A 15,152-nucleotide genomic window follows, 5' to 3' on the forward strand; every position below is an offset into this window, starting at 1 on the left:
CCTTACAAGCCTAGCCAAGTTCAACCTGTGTTCCCAAGGGTGTCTGGTTCAAGCAGGCACTAAAATCAGCACCTGTAGCCCCTGTCCAAGAGAGGCACAGGTGGAACCCCAGGGGAATTTCTGGTTACTCAGCCAATCATGCAAATTACGCTTAAATAGGGCCAAAAAGGGTCTTTGTTTAACATGAATAGGAAGCTTGTTCCAAAGGTGAGGCAACCTCTGTGAGACAAATCTGTCTCTCCAGCAAGTTCTGTTGATGTCACATACCAGGTTAAGGTTCTTTGAGTGAGTGACCTGTGTGCTATTTGACTTGCGAATGTGCAGCATTTCCATTAAAGCTGGGTCAGAGATTGCTCTATATACAAGGCACAGGTCACCTCTGAGCAGTCTGTATGACACAGAATAAAGTGACAATGATTTCAGCCTGTCTGCATAAGACAGATCTTGAAGACCTTGAATTTTCTTTGTAAGGAACCTTTGTGGTTTTTCCAATTGCTGCAGGTGCTTGGAAAGGAACATACCAAAGGGAGCATTGTATTGTATTATTGGCCAGATGAGGGAAGAGTACAAGGGGGCTAGAACCTCTTTTCTTCTGGAGGCAATGCCCTAACATATGAGATGAGCAATATAAAATGCCCTTCTTACCACTGTGGAGACATGGTGATTGAAGTTAAGGTTGCTGTCAACCTTTGTGCCCAAATCTCCTACCACTGACTGTGTGCTTAGGGTATTGATATTTATGTGGTGGTTTGCAGGAACATCATCCTTGCCAAAGGGTTAATAATCCATTTTTTTGCATTAAGTTTAAGACCATGACTTTAGCACCACTCATTAGTCTGCTTAAGACCTTCTTGCAGGATGTTGATATCGCTAGGGGTTTCAATGATCGCCCCCAGTTTGCAGTCATCAGCAAACTTTGTCAGCCACAGTCCTTTAGTTTTAGCCTGTACTTTGGAGAAGTGGATTCCAAACACTAGGGGTCCCAGAACCGATCCCTGTGGAACACTACTGATTACAGATCTGCTGGAGGAGGTAGAGTCCCCTATTTTGACCGTATGAGTTCTATCAGTGATCCAATTTGCAACTCACCTGACAGTCTATGGGTTGATATCTAGCTGGGTGAGTTTATCAATGATGCCTGAGTGGGGAATTGTATCAAAGGACTTGACTAAGTCTAGGTAGGCCGTATGCTCAGATTTGCCCTCATCTAGGGCTTTGGTGCCTGTATCAAAGAATTCCACTAAGTTTAACAGGCATGATCTCCCTTGACAAATCCAAACTGGGTGGGGATGAGAGTTTGGAGATTTCCTATATCTTTGTTAATAAAGTCCATGAAGATTCATTCCATGACCTTGCAGATAAGGCTAGTTCCCAGGGTTCGTGGATGTATCCCTTTCTTCAAAGGGATGGTGGTAGCTGTTTTCCATTCCACGTGGATGAAGCCAGTGCTTAGGCTGTGGTTGAAAAGTGTGCCCAATGGTGATGCTAATTCCTGTTTTAACTCATGTAGAACACAGCCCAGGATGTTGTCTGGTCTCATAGAGGCTGTGTTTTTGGCCTTGGAGAGGGTGTTTAAGACCTTTTTCTCAGATATACTAGGTGGGGGACAGGTGTTAGGGATGCTTTGGGGTATATGTAGCAGGGACTGTGGAATGAAGTTTTCACTTAACCTCTCAGACAGCAGATTTGCTATATCCACAAGTTCTGTATATGTAGTACCATTAACTACAAGTTCAGCACAAATCTGGTCCTTACCTTTGAATTATGGATGCAACTAAAGAATGCCTTGTGGTTATCCTTAGTTAGGGAAGCTAATTTGGATTTGTAGTTAGCTTTGGAGGACTTCACTAGGAGTCTTTTTGCTTGTTTAAATTAAGGAGGGACTGTTTCCAGTTTTGAGACCCTTCCTTCCTACTCTTAGACAGCAATTTCTTTCTTCTATTGTATAGCATATTAATGGCAGTCGCCCACCAGGCAGGTTTGTTTTTCCTTGAAGATTTTGCTTTGGTTCTGTCAGATACAGCAGAGTCAATACACTTGTACAGGTTCTGGTATAAGGCATTGGTGTATAACTTAGCATAGGTGTCTGTTCCCTCAGTGGGAGGAGGGGCTATGAAGCTATTTATGCTGTCACATAAGAGGTTGTAATTGGCCTTGGAGAAGTTTTTTAGTCTATTTGTTTTTGGGGAGGGGGTGGCTGTGTTATTGTTACTTCGAGCGAGACTGATTTGTGTTCAGATCTCACCAGGGATGGCCACACACTGGGGGTGGTGCAGCGGTCCCACATGATGGTGAGTACCAGCTCCAATGTTTGAGCCCATTTTGGGTGTGTCAACAAGCTGGTCCAGGACATTGGACTTAATGAAGTCCAGGAACCTGTGGGCAAGTGAGTTAGAACACATATAATTTGCCCAGTCAATGGATAGGTAATTAAAGTCACCCAAAATGAGGGTGTTTGGTTATATCTTGATTGACTCAAGTAGATCCAAGTAGACTGAGTGGATGTTCTGATTCAAGGAAGAGATCCTATAGCTGGCAATGACCTGAAGACATGGTCTTACCTACAGTCAATTGTACCTGAAGTAATTCAAGGGAATTGTGCTGCTTAACCATTCTAGAGGTGTATTTATATTTAATAAATATTGATACACCACCTCCTTTAGTTCTTATGCCTTCAATTTGTGATCTTAAAGTGCGGAAGGAAATGTAACCTGGTACAGCTGGGGTGCTCTCCACAGTCTTAAAGCAGGTCTCAGTGAGTGCACAAATGGTAGCATCTTCCTAGGTGAGGACTGCTTCCAGTGAGTGCATTTTCTGGTTTAGACTCCTAGTGTTTAGCAGCATAACCGTGAGATTGTTTTCAGAGTTTATTTTTACGTCTGGAATTTTGCTCTTGTGACATTGCTAAAAAAGGACTATGGGGGTGGCAAGACCCTTAGCCAGTAACCAAAATCCCAGGACTGGCAGATGAAGTCCATCTCTGACAAAGCATTGAGGTTTGTCAGCCATGTCATCCCAGGCTGATAGATACAGGATCCCCTTTGAATGATACCAGAAACTAAGCCAATTGTTGAACTCAAGTCATTTTTTGTTTATATTGAGGTATCATCCTAGGTGAAGGTAAAATGCTGCTTAAGGCTACGGACATACCAGTCTGACATACATAATCAGAGAGCTCAGTCATGTCTCTCTTCATATAGTCTAGTGAGATACATCTCAAGTCATTCACACCAACATGGACTTATGACAGAGTCATAGTGCCTGTTGTTGAGAGACTTGAGTGGGTGTGTGATGTGGTGGACTCTGGTACCTGACAAACAGCTGGCTGTGACATTTTCCTTATCCATCCTGGTGAGAGGGACATCTGTATGTCTCACAATTGAGTCACCTATGACTAAGATGTTTGTTTTTTGTTATGCCTTAGGAGTTTGACTGGTGAGATACTGGTATGCGATATATTATGTGTACTGTGTTCTGCAGAGGATGTATTATGTGAATTGTGTTTGTGTTTGGGAGGTCTCTGATGTTTAGGTAAGCTTCTGGTAAGGACCTCCACATATGATGGTTTATGTGTTGTTGGTTTGGTAGGTGCAGGAGGTGATGTGTGCATGCTGACAAATGGATCATTATTAGATGAACTGATTGGTCAGTGATGATATAGATGCATCTCTCACATAATGAATTTGTGTGTACTAGAAGAAGTGGGTTGTCAGTGCACATGAGGCAATTGCTACATTGCCTCAGGCTGCCCATGCTGACCAGGCTGGCTGGAGAAACTGTGAGAAATTGTCCATTCATAACACTAGGTAAGTTAATGTGGTCAGAAAACAGGGAAAGGATGGGAAGGACCAGGTAAAATAGAGGACAGGAGAAGTGGACAAAAAATACGAAGAGCTAATGGGTAGGATGTGTGTTGGTACCTCAGGAGCTTTGCCGAATGTATCACCTGTCAGTGACGGACAGTTGCAAGAACTCACTGATGGAGCATAAGCAAAGTACTAAGGGAAAATTTGCAGGCAGAAGTATTTGCGTCTATAACCACCAACAGTGCCCACTGCTGCTCGTCAGTGTGTAATGTGCAAACAAGTGCAAACCCACACAAACAGGGTGCTTATCTAGCAAATGCGAGCAAAGTTATTTAAACAAATTGACCAATATAAAAAGCTCAAAACTGAGCCCTGTTCCAGCAACCCTCACTCAGATAAGTTCTAACTGCAGACTCCTGCCACTAGGGTGCAGGGGAACCCTCTCCAACAAAAGATGGCATGTAATATTTTTTGCCTTAGTCTTGTCTGGGCTACCTACTCATTTGCGTTATGCACATAAATACATGCTATTTATATTGATATATATAATGACATTCAGACACCCGCACAGCCCATTTTTCAGGGGACTAACTGCACTTGAGTTGTACATTGATTTATGGTCATTTTCACATATGTCACATATCCATGAACCTCATTTTGCCTATATTCATGCAACATCTGCTACATTTAGACAACTGTTAGTATGTATATAAGTTCATTACTCTGTTTATATCCTGGTCAATCTGACACATCAGTTTTTGTGTCGTCATTTTGTATTTTGCTGCATATACACAGCATGCATGATCAGTCACAACCTTTCTACCATTATTCATATGCTGGTTGCTGCAAAAATGCTTGTTTCATCACTTAATACTATTATCGGAATGACTGCACAGGTGTCCATGATTCTTCTGAATATTTCCACATTGTCAGCGGTGTGTACACTGCCATAACAGCATCAGTATTGCTTCCTTCATGCACATAAGGCAATGAAATCCTTAGAATTATTTACCCTGTATATATATATATATATATATATATATATACATATGTTCTAACATCAATTATGTGGAAGTAATTTATTACCTTTGATCACTTCCACAGTATATATTATGATGGCAGAGTAGTTCCATTCACCTGCCACATGGGTGCAGCTAGGCATTCGTAATATAATTATGTGATTACCACAATTTACTGAGCATTCCACAGAAAATTTACTGTGCAAAACTTACAGTCAGAGTTTGAAACTATATAAACTATTATATATTTAACATTAATATGCAATACATGCTTTGCTAACACTATTTCAACTTTACAATAGCCTTTCTATGGTTACAAGTGACAACAAAAATGACAAGAAAATGCCCCTTTTTGAAGTGTGTAGAGCAACACCTATAGAGAATGAGAGTACAGCGTACTGTTGGTTCCAGCATGTAACTTTCTGGATACACATCTAATGTGCAATACCTTCAGTGTATGCAACATAACCTAATGTATCTACTTTCCCGATTGTTAACTCAACTCAGCACTTTAGATAAATGCAACATGTATCACATAGTCCCCTTTGTTATACTTTAGCTTTTGGCCCTCTCACATTCTTTGTCAGTATTTGCTTTTTATTATGTACACATGTCCATAAGCAAGCAAGATTACTTGTATGGATAAAAAAAATGTAATTATTGCTGTTTGTATACTAATCTACTTATATCTAACTACACTTTCCTCATTAAGCTTCACGTACCTCCTAATTATTTCATTGATGTTACCCTTGCCTTTAAGTTTGCTGTCTACTTGTGCTCCCTTACTGGAATTGCCTGTCTATGCAAGCTGTTGTTTCACTGTGTTCTCAGGTCTCCATGCACCTGTTCATGGCTGCTAACAGATGTTCTGGACATGAACAGGTGCTGCTGAATGTATAGGCTTGCTTAGTGTCTTGCATAGTCAATGAGCACCACTGCTCGTTGAACTAACATTAATGGAGCTTATAGGCTTGTTTTGATGTGTACACACATGTTAATAAATCCCCTAGTACAAGTATAAAATAAATGAATGATATTATTGATTGGCAGTAACTCTCAGTGATCTACCAGAAAATCAAAACCTTTATTAGGGAGAGGGAAAAGATACGGGAGTTATGGTTTTATGAGTTCTTTTGTTTTATTATTATTAAAGCACAGTACATTTTTTAAGAAACTCTAAAATAATGCTATCAAAATGTGTTATGGTTTAATAAAACAGTGCCTGTTGCATAATTTATTTTGTGCTGCACATTTATTTTATATATATATTTTTTTATTTTATTTATTTAATTTTATTCTACATTTGTTGACCGGGCTAGTCTAGCTGGATACATGTCCATTTTCAGTAGAGGCCCGTGGAGAAAAGCTCCAAGAAATCATACATAGTTAAAACAGCAAGTATTACAAAAGCCAATTATAATAGAAACCCCCGGGTACATACAAATTGCAAAACACTTAGTGATTTCATGATCAGGTGCAAGATACATATATGTTGTATAATAGTATTTTAAAGAATACATAAATGGAAGAAAAGAAAGGATGTAGGGTGAGGTATAGAGGATAGGAAAATAATTAGTCTGGGTTAGTACAGGAGCATAGCCAGTCTTTATTGAGGTATAGTTTTAGGTTCTTTTCAAAAAGTGAGAGAGAAGACTGAGAAGTGATTTCTGAGGGTAGTTTATTCCATATTTTTTCCAACAGAGTTCGAGAATAAGGATTCACCTGCTGAGTTGTTGGGTTTAGTAGTATTGATCAGCAGTTTGTTTGAGGAGCGTAGATTTTTGAGATTATTATAAGGTGTAATTAGGGTAGAGAGTATTGGGGTGTTACTAGGTTGATACAGGGTCTTGTGGATTATTGTAAGCTGGTGAATTTGGAGCTGGTTAAGTAGTTCTAGCCATATATATATATATATATATATATATATATATATATATATATACCAACAAGGACAAGTGCTTGCCATTTTCTGATGATGACGATGATGATGCTAGTTATAAGCTTTGTACTCCAAGTCCTCTTGTTATTCTGTGAATTTATTAAGTAGTCACTAGGTGTACATATATATGCATACTGTGTACTATGTACTGCACAATAAAGCAATGTACCTCAAACAACAAGTACCTGAGTTTGAAGCCTGAAGACCCAAACTATCTGGTTATACAAGTAGCTCAACACTTTGATGCTTTACCTTTCAGATTGCATATCATGATAGCTGCTGGTTTGATTCCCACCCTTAGCTGTGTTATGTGAACATCATTACTAATTTGGAGTAGGTGTTTGTTGTTCTCTTATGATTTGGGAGATGGGTACAATTAAGCACTCATAAACAGTGGCAAGGGCTTTTAAGTTTGTCTGCTTAAAGTGATTTTCTGATGTTAGGATACACATCGTGGCATTTGATGAGTCAAGTGTCTTGATGCATTTTTACATGTGTCTATGGTTATGTATTTGGGAAGTTTTTTAATAAAAAGCTTCATAAACATCCAATTAAAGCATAGCTCAAATAAGTCTAACATTTACTACTGTGATGTTACCTGTGAGTAAGTAACATTTGTTGCATCCATAGATTTTAATGGGGCAGCTTTGCACATGCATGGTGGCATACACATTAAAGTCTATGGAAGTAACACATATTTTTCCTGTGCTGATGCCAATAATGTTAAAGTTCATGTTTCTTGGCAAATGTCAACAGAAATGCTCCTTAATGGGTAAAGGTGATATTTGACAGTTTGTGCACCACATGATGCACATTTCACATGTTTTTTCATTGCTTAAATTGTTTCTTCAGTGATGCTTGAATACACAGTCAATTTTTGGGGTCTTTTGTCTTTTTTTTTAAAAGATTTAAAGCCTGCATAAACTAAAGCATTGCTGGTGATTCCCTGCTAGTTTTCCAACCCTCCCCTCCCCTTTGCTGATCTGCTTTTCAAACATGGTGATTTTAAGCTGCCCACCCCTACTGTAAATTAGGCTTAAAAAGCTCCTCCCTTTCTACACTGCTATTGCTATCTTGGCTTATTTATTTGCCTTTCCTTGTGCTTATATTGAAAAAGTGCTATTTGCCTCTCGCTGTCTTTTCTACTGATTTACTTGCTCTGAATCCATTATCTGGCTAGCTGTTGGATAAAGTAGTATATTTTTACACTCTAGCAAGCACTTGTTTTTACATCAAGAGGTCAGTGGACTTTCCATCTAGTGCACTGGGAAGTAGCCTGGTCTGTTTAGATTGGGGAAACACTTGAGACTTCTGCATGCATTTTATTGTCTGGAGGGCTTATTAATCAGCTTATCTTGATTTTAGTGCCTTAATAAATTCTGCACAATTGAGTGGCTCTTGGCTCATTTATACAAAAAAACCTACTTTTATTGAATAATCACACTTTTATAAGCTGGTTAAAGTACACTGCTGTATCTGTATCTTTAAGTCTGTTTGTCATAGCAATTCACTCCGGACACTCCTTTACTGTGCTTTTACATTAGGAGGACTGGGATTATTCATCTAGCGGCAGTAAGTGTTTACTTAGTCTATCTGAGCTGGGAAGCTCACCAAAGGGCTCTAACCTGTCTGAGTTGGGGACTGCTGGTGGAAGGCTTATTGTGTGCTTTCCTGATTGGTAGTTAGTTTAAACCTTGTTTCTCTTTGCTTGTATTTAGGCCTTGTGTTTGCATGGAATTTGGCATAGATACTCAGAGCTGCTCGCCATCTGGCAACTTTGTTACTGATTGGTGACAATCTGCTTTCACATGGGGCAATCCACTACTGAAAAGACCAAAATATGGGGGTTTTTTGCACTTCTCTTATATACTGTGACTGTACTTTAGAAGTTTCTTAAGCTATTTGCTGTTATTTTTGTTCTTTATAGCAAAAAAACTGTAATGTCTGCTGCTGCTTTAAGTAGTTAATTGCACTGTATTACACTGTATCTATTAGTTGTAGGGCTGTTGTAGGTAGCTTGTGTGGTCTTATTACACTTGTGCTCCAAACCAGCAATTCTACATTAAGAAGGTGTTATTCTCTGCACCCTTGTGGCAGAAGTGCACTGATCTAACCTGTCTGAGATGGGGATTGCTAGTGAAAGGCTTATTGTGTGCTTTCCTGACTGGTATTTAGCTTAAAAATTGTTTCTCTTTGCTCATAGTTATTCTCACATTTGCACAGTATTTCTCTTTGCACAGCAGTGGTTAACAGTGCCCTATATAGACACAAAAGTTTAGAAGCTCAGTTTTTCCTAAACAGCTGTCAGTGAAACCCTTCTAAGCTCTTCTGCTACTCTAGGAAGAACTTAGTTGTGCACTGAGCACCATTTTCTTATTGATTATCCTTAGCCTAAAGAAAGTATAGGTCCCTCTTGTAGTCTCGGCTCTACCATCACAGTCCTGTCAAATTAACCCATTCCCTCCACTTATAAAATATACAGTAAGAGCCTACAATCATGGTCAGGCAGTTTCCTATCATCTCTCTGGCCAACCTGATAGACATGGGCATCCTGAGGCAATGAAGCAATTGTCTCATGTATTCTGACAACCACTTACTCCTGAAACAAACAAATACTTTATGTGAGAGATGTAGTTACACTATGAAATTGAAGACAAGACTTTCACATAAGGATAAATTCAATGCCAAACAGGTTCTCAGCACACACACACAAAACACACACACACACACACAAAATAAGGACACAACAAATAAACCCACATATGTGGAAGTACTCAAAGATCAGAGGCCTCTTAAATGGAAACCACTTACACAGATAACAATACAGAAAACAACCAACACATAATAAAACACAAACACTGGTGTCTCAACAAATAAGCCCATATGGTGTAACACCACAAAACCTAATGTATTGGATATAGGTGACTCCATTGTGAGATACACAGATATTCTTCTCACCAGGCTGGACAAGGAGCGGGTTATGGTTAGCTGCCTGTCAGGTGCCAGGATCTGTCAAGTCACTCAAGCAATCAAGTCACTTAACCACAAGTACTAGTATGACTCCTTCATAGTCCATGTGTGGGTGAATGACTTGAGATGTACTGCACTAGGTTATATGAAGAGAGACATGACTGAGCTCTCAGATTACATATCACAGGCAGGTATAAGCCTAGTCTTAAGCAGCATTCTACCTTGTCCAAGGATGATGCCACAATACAAATTAAAAATGTTTGACTTTTAACAATTGGCTTAGCTTCTGGTGTCAGTCCAAGGGGATCCAATATCTGTCAGCCTGGGAAGACATGGTTGACAGGCCATGCTGCTTTAACAGAGATGGTCTGCATCTGTTTCCTCTAGGCTTTTGGATACTGGCAAAGGCATTAGCCACATCTAGTGTGCCTTTTTCAGGCAGTCTCAAAATAACCAACCTCCCAACATAACAAAATCCTGTCTAGATAAACTCAAGGTACTGCTGCTTAATACTAGGAATCTAAACAAGAAACTGCACACCCTGGAATCACCCCCTCACTTTGGAAGATGCTGATGTCAGTGCAGTCAGAGAGACATGCTTCAAAGGCATGGAAAGCACCCCAGCCATGCAGGGCTACAATGCCTTCCATACTTTCAGACCACAAACTGAGCATGAAAGAACCAAAGGAGGAGGTATATATATATATCATAATTAAAGATAAGTACACCTCAAGACTGGGCAAACTGTATGAGTCTCTTAAGCTGCTCTATGTCCAATTAACTATAGGCAAAGTCCCCTACCACATCACAGCTAGCTATAGGTCCCCAACCATGAAAAAGGAAAAGCATACTGCATATCTGGACTTACTAGAGTCAGGCCATACAGCCCAACACCTTACTCATGGGTGATTTTAATTATTCTACCATCGAATGGAAAACATACATGACCACAAACATGCTGGCTCAGAGGTTCCCTTGTCAAAGCAAATGCTCTGGAATAGATAGTCAGCACACCCACAAGAGGCTGAAATGTCCTGGACATAGTAATCACTAACATGGGAGAGCATTGCAGCCCCTCTCCCCCCCCGTGATACCCTCCTTGTTAAGATCAGACCATAAATCAGTCTCATTTGATGTAATTATAAGACCAGATACCCTATCAAGCTCAAAAATGCTTAAGAGTTTTTTAAAGACAAATTACCTCCTACTAAGTGATGGTATAAGAAGAATGCCCTGTATAACCACTTAAGCAGTTGTATAGAATCAACTGTACCTGACCAGATTAAAACTAGGTCTCACCAAAAAAAAACAAGTCACCCTGGTAAAAACAGGCTATACAACAAGAGAAAGAAACTAATGTCCAAGAACAAGAGGGAACTGACTCAGCAGAGGAAACAATCCCTCTCTGGCTTCAACAAACAAATTAGAGATCTTGTCAAGTCTTCCAAAGCTAATTATGAAGCAAAAATAGCCTCCCTAGCTAAGGATAATCACAAAGCATTCTTTAACTATGTCTGAAATCTAAAGGGGAATACCCAGCTATGCGCTGAACTAGTTGTAGATGGCACCACCCATACTGAATCAGAGGTAATAGCCAACATGCTAGCTGACAGATTTGGAGCAAACTTCACCGCCTTCCTCTCCAGTCACCTCCCACTCAAAGTATACCTGCCACCATTCCTCAGCCTTTTATCTCAAGAGAGCAGGTCATAGCACTCTCCAAGGCCAAAAACACATAATTGGGACCAGACAAATCCAAGGTTGCCTTTTAAACAACTTAAAACATGACCTAGCAGACCCACTTGGATCCCTGTTTAGCCACAGTCTGTGAACTGGCTATGTTCCAGCAGAATGGAGGACACCAGCAGTAATCCCTCTGCTCAAAGGTGGACCATCAACCCTCCCTGGAAATTATAGGCCTATAGGCTTGACTAGCCTTATCTGCAAGGCCATAGTAAGAATCATTATGGACCTTATTAACAAGGGCATAGGTAATCCCCAAACCTCTAGACCCAACCCAGTCTGGATTCATTAAAGGTACATCATGCCTGTTAAACATAGATGACGTCTTCGAGAAAGTCACTAAGGCCCTGGATGAGGGAATGACAGTGCCAAGGTGTGTGACACAATTCCTACTCAGGTATTATAGAGAAACTCTCCCAAATGGGAATTAATCCCTACATTACTAGATGAGTAGCCAGCTGGTTTACCGACAGGACACATACTTTCAAAGTGGGTGACTTCACCTCTAGCAAAAGACCAGTTACCAGTGCCATACAACAGGGTTCTGTGCTGGGCACCTTACTGTTCAGAATTTATTTCTCAGATGTCCAGGCAAACTTGGATGGCCTGTGGCTGACCAAGTTCAGTGATGATTACAAATTGGGAGCAATCATTGAGTCCCCCAATGATGTTAATATACTGCAGACAGGGTTAATGCAGACAAATGATTGGTGCCAAAGTCACGGATTAAATCTAAAAGCAAAAAAATGCATCATTATTTCCTTTGGGAAAGCTGACATCCCTGCTAATTACATTGTAGACAGTGCTGCCCCTAATTATATACCCAGTGGTATATGATCTGGGTACTCAGGTTGATAGCAATCTGAACTTTGACCACTATCCACAGTTGTAAGGAAATCCTTCTATATGGCACATCTTATAAGTAAAGGCATTGCATCTAGACCTAATGATGTTATAATTCCATTATACTCGGCCCTTATCAGATCTATCTTCTTTCTTCTTCTTCTTTCGGCTTTTCCCGGTTAGGGGTTGCCACAGCGGATCACCTGTCTGCTCATGATTGGCAGTGAAGTTTTACGGTGTTGAGTTGCCAGCCTGGCGCCCAACCTTCCACAGAATATGCACACATGCACACACTCACACTCACACCTAGGGCCAATTTGGAGTGTCCAATCCACCTACAGCATGTCTTTGGGATGTGGGAGGAAACTGGAGCACCCGGAGGAAACCTACGTGACCACAGAGAGGACATGCAGACTCCGCACAGAAGGCACCCCAGCCGATGACTGAACTAGAGAACCTCTTGCTGTGAGGCGACAATGCTAACCACTGCACCACTGTGGCCGACCCCTTATCAGATCTATAATTGAGTAAAATGGTCCCTTTTGAATATACCTCACCAGACACATGCAACAATTGAAGACACCACATAGGTTTCTCACCAACAAATTACAGGGTACACAGAACAAATCTTATGCAGAAAGACTGAAAGCCCTGTCACTGTATTCTGTCTGCTACAGGTTGCTAAGGGGTGATCTGTGTCTGGCATACAGGGAAGTCTCTGACCCAGCCCCGATGGAAAGTTACACATTCATAAATCAAACTGCACAACAGTCACTCACTCCCAGAATCTTAGCCTAGCCTATGACATGAACAGGTAATGCTGGAGAAATGGATATATCTCCCAGAGACTGCCACTTCTCTGGAACAAGCTTCCAATTCACGTGAAGCAAAGCCCCTCCCCGACCCTCTTCAAAAGCAACCTAGATCAATGGATGTGTGACTACAAATTCACCCTGGGGTGGCACCCATGTCCCTCCTGGACAGAGGAAGTCTGAATTAACTACCATAGACTCTTACCTCTAGGAACTTCCCTCACCTAACCACTGACAATTGGAGCAACTCAGGATAAATATGGCTACAGTTGTAAGGGCTCTAGGACCATTAGCCTAGTAACCTTCTATGAACTTATGAACCTATGAACAAAGATAAGTTTAGAAAACATTGGAAAATCACTTTGAAAGTATATATGACTAGACCCCTTGTAGTCCCTGTGATCACATGCCTAATAATCTTTGAATATTCCTGCCACTGAATGCAGGTCATCTTAACTTCAGTTCCTGTGGTCTTAACTTGTTCGATTCCATCTTACTAGTTATAGAAAATTAAGACTGTGGCTCATATGCCTTTATACAACCACAAAGTCCCTTCTGTTTCAAGGCTAAGTTGAATGTTAGCCAAGAGTTATTGTACCTGTTCAGTGCTTTCCTGTTTCTAGCCATCCCAGTTCGTCTTACAGTATCTCCCTTCACCTTCTTGCATATTGCTTTAAAGAGTAGTTCATTTGACTTTCACACAAAGTGATATACTTCTGAACAATGCCTGTCATGAACCTCAACATTTCATGTATAAAAATAAGAAATGCAATGTCCAATAGCAATTTCCACTGACTATTTTTACCCTTTGTATTTTCCTTATTTTTTACAAGATCCATAGAATAGAATAAATGAAAATAAAATACATAAAGCTAAGAATTAGTACCATACTCAAATGTAAGTTAAATCAAGTACGTCTTAAATTGGCATGTAAAGCTAGTCAGCAAGGGGGGCATCTTCTACCACCCTAATAAGGAATTACAAAAGTGTTGTGTAGCCTTTCAAAAGAGAAAGGGAAAGAGTGTTCAGCAGAAGACTTATGCCAAACCCTTGGAACCTCCAACAGCACCAAGATGGATAAATGTAGAGCAGGAACAAGCTAATTCCATACCAGAAGCTCCTTAAGATATGGGCAATCCAAGTTATGAAGCTCTAAGTAAACCAGGACCAGAACCTTATATGCATAGCCAGCCTTAGGCATAGGCCAACTAGGCGGTCACCTAGGGCGCTGCTCTAGTAGGGGTGCTTTTCCAGCATTTATTTGGTGTAAGTAGACTAAGATGTCAGCACTGGGTAGTGTAGTGGGGGGCGCCGTGGAGCCCTTTTGCCTAGGACACCAGTTGACCTAAGGCCGCTCCTGCTTATATGTAATAAATGACTACACTGGCAGCCAGTGCAGACTATGCAGAATTAAAGTGATAATGGGTGTGTCAGGACACCCAATCAGCAACCAAGTTACAGTGTTCTACACAAGCTGCAGATGGTCCAGCTCAGAGTCATGAAATCCCAGGTACAAGGCATTGCAGCAGTCCAGGATAAAAGAAACGGCAGGCACCACTACTGGAAGATCTACAGCTGAAATAAAAATGTTTTAAAAGGGCAATAATCCTTAAGTGAAAACAAGAGGTTTGACACCGGCAGACACCTGGTCCCTAAGGTGAGATGTTAATCAAACATTGCCACTGAATTCTTCATATTCAACATAAATTCCAGTTTGTCACCATTACAGAAAATATTATGGGATAATGCTGGAGCAGTTGGATTTCATACAATGATATATACAGCCAAGGCAACTATCTTATAAGTACTGAGCTTAAGCCAGTTTCTGACCATCCAGTTAATGATGCTTTCTAAGTCTGTAGCTTATTGATGTATGGAAAGATGGATCTGTGTGTCATTAGCATAACAATGGTATTTTAAAACCTCTCCCTCAAATAACATTTCTTAAAGGAAGCATATACACTGTAAACAGAAATGGGTCTAAAATTTAACCTTTTGACCTTCCTCACATCACAGAGTG

The sequence above is a fragment of the Protopterus annectens genome, chromosome 5.part0 (assembly GCF_019279795.1).
Source record: "Protopterus annectens isolate FY-2018-M chromosome 5.part0, PAN1.0, whole genome shotgun sequence".
Classification (NCBI taxonomy): Eukaryota; Metazoa; Chordata; order Ceratodontiformes; family Protopteridae; genus Protopterus; species Protopterus annectens.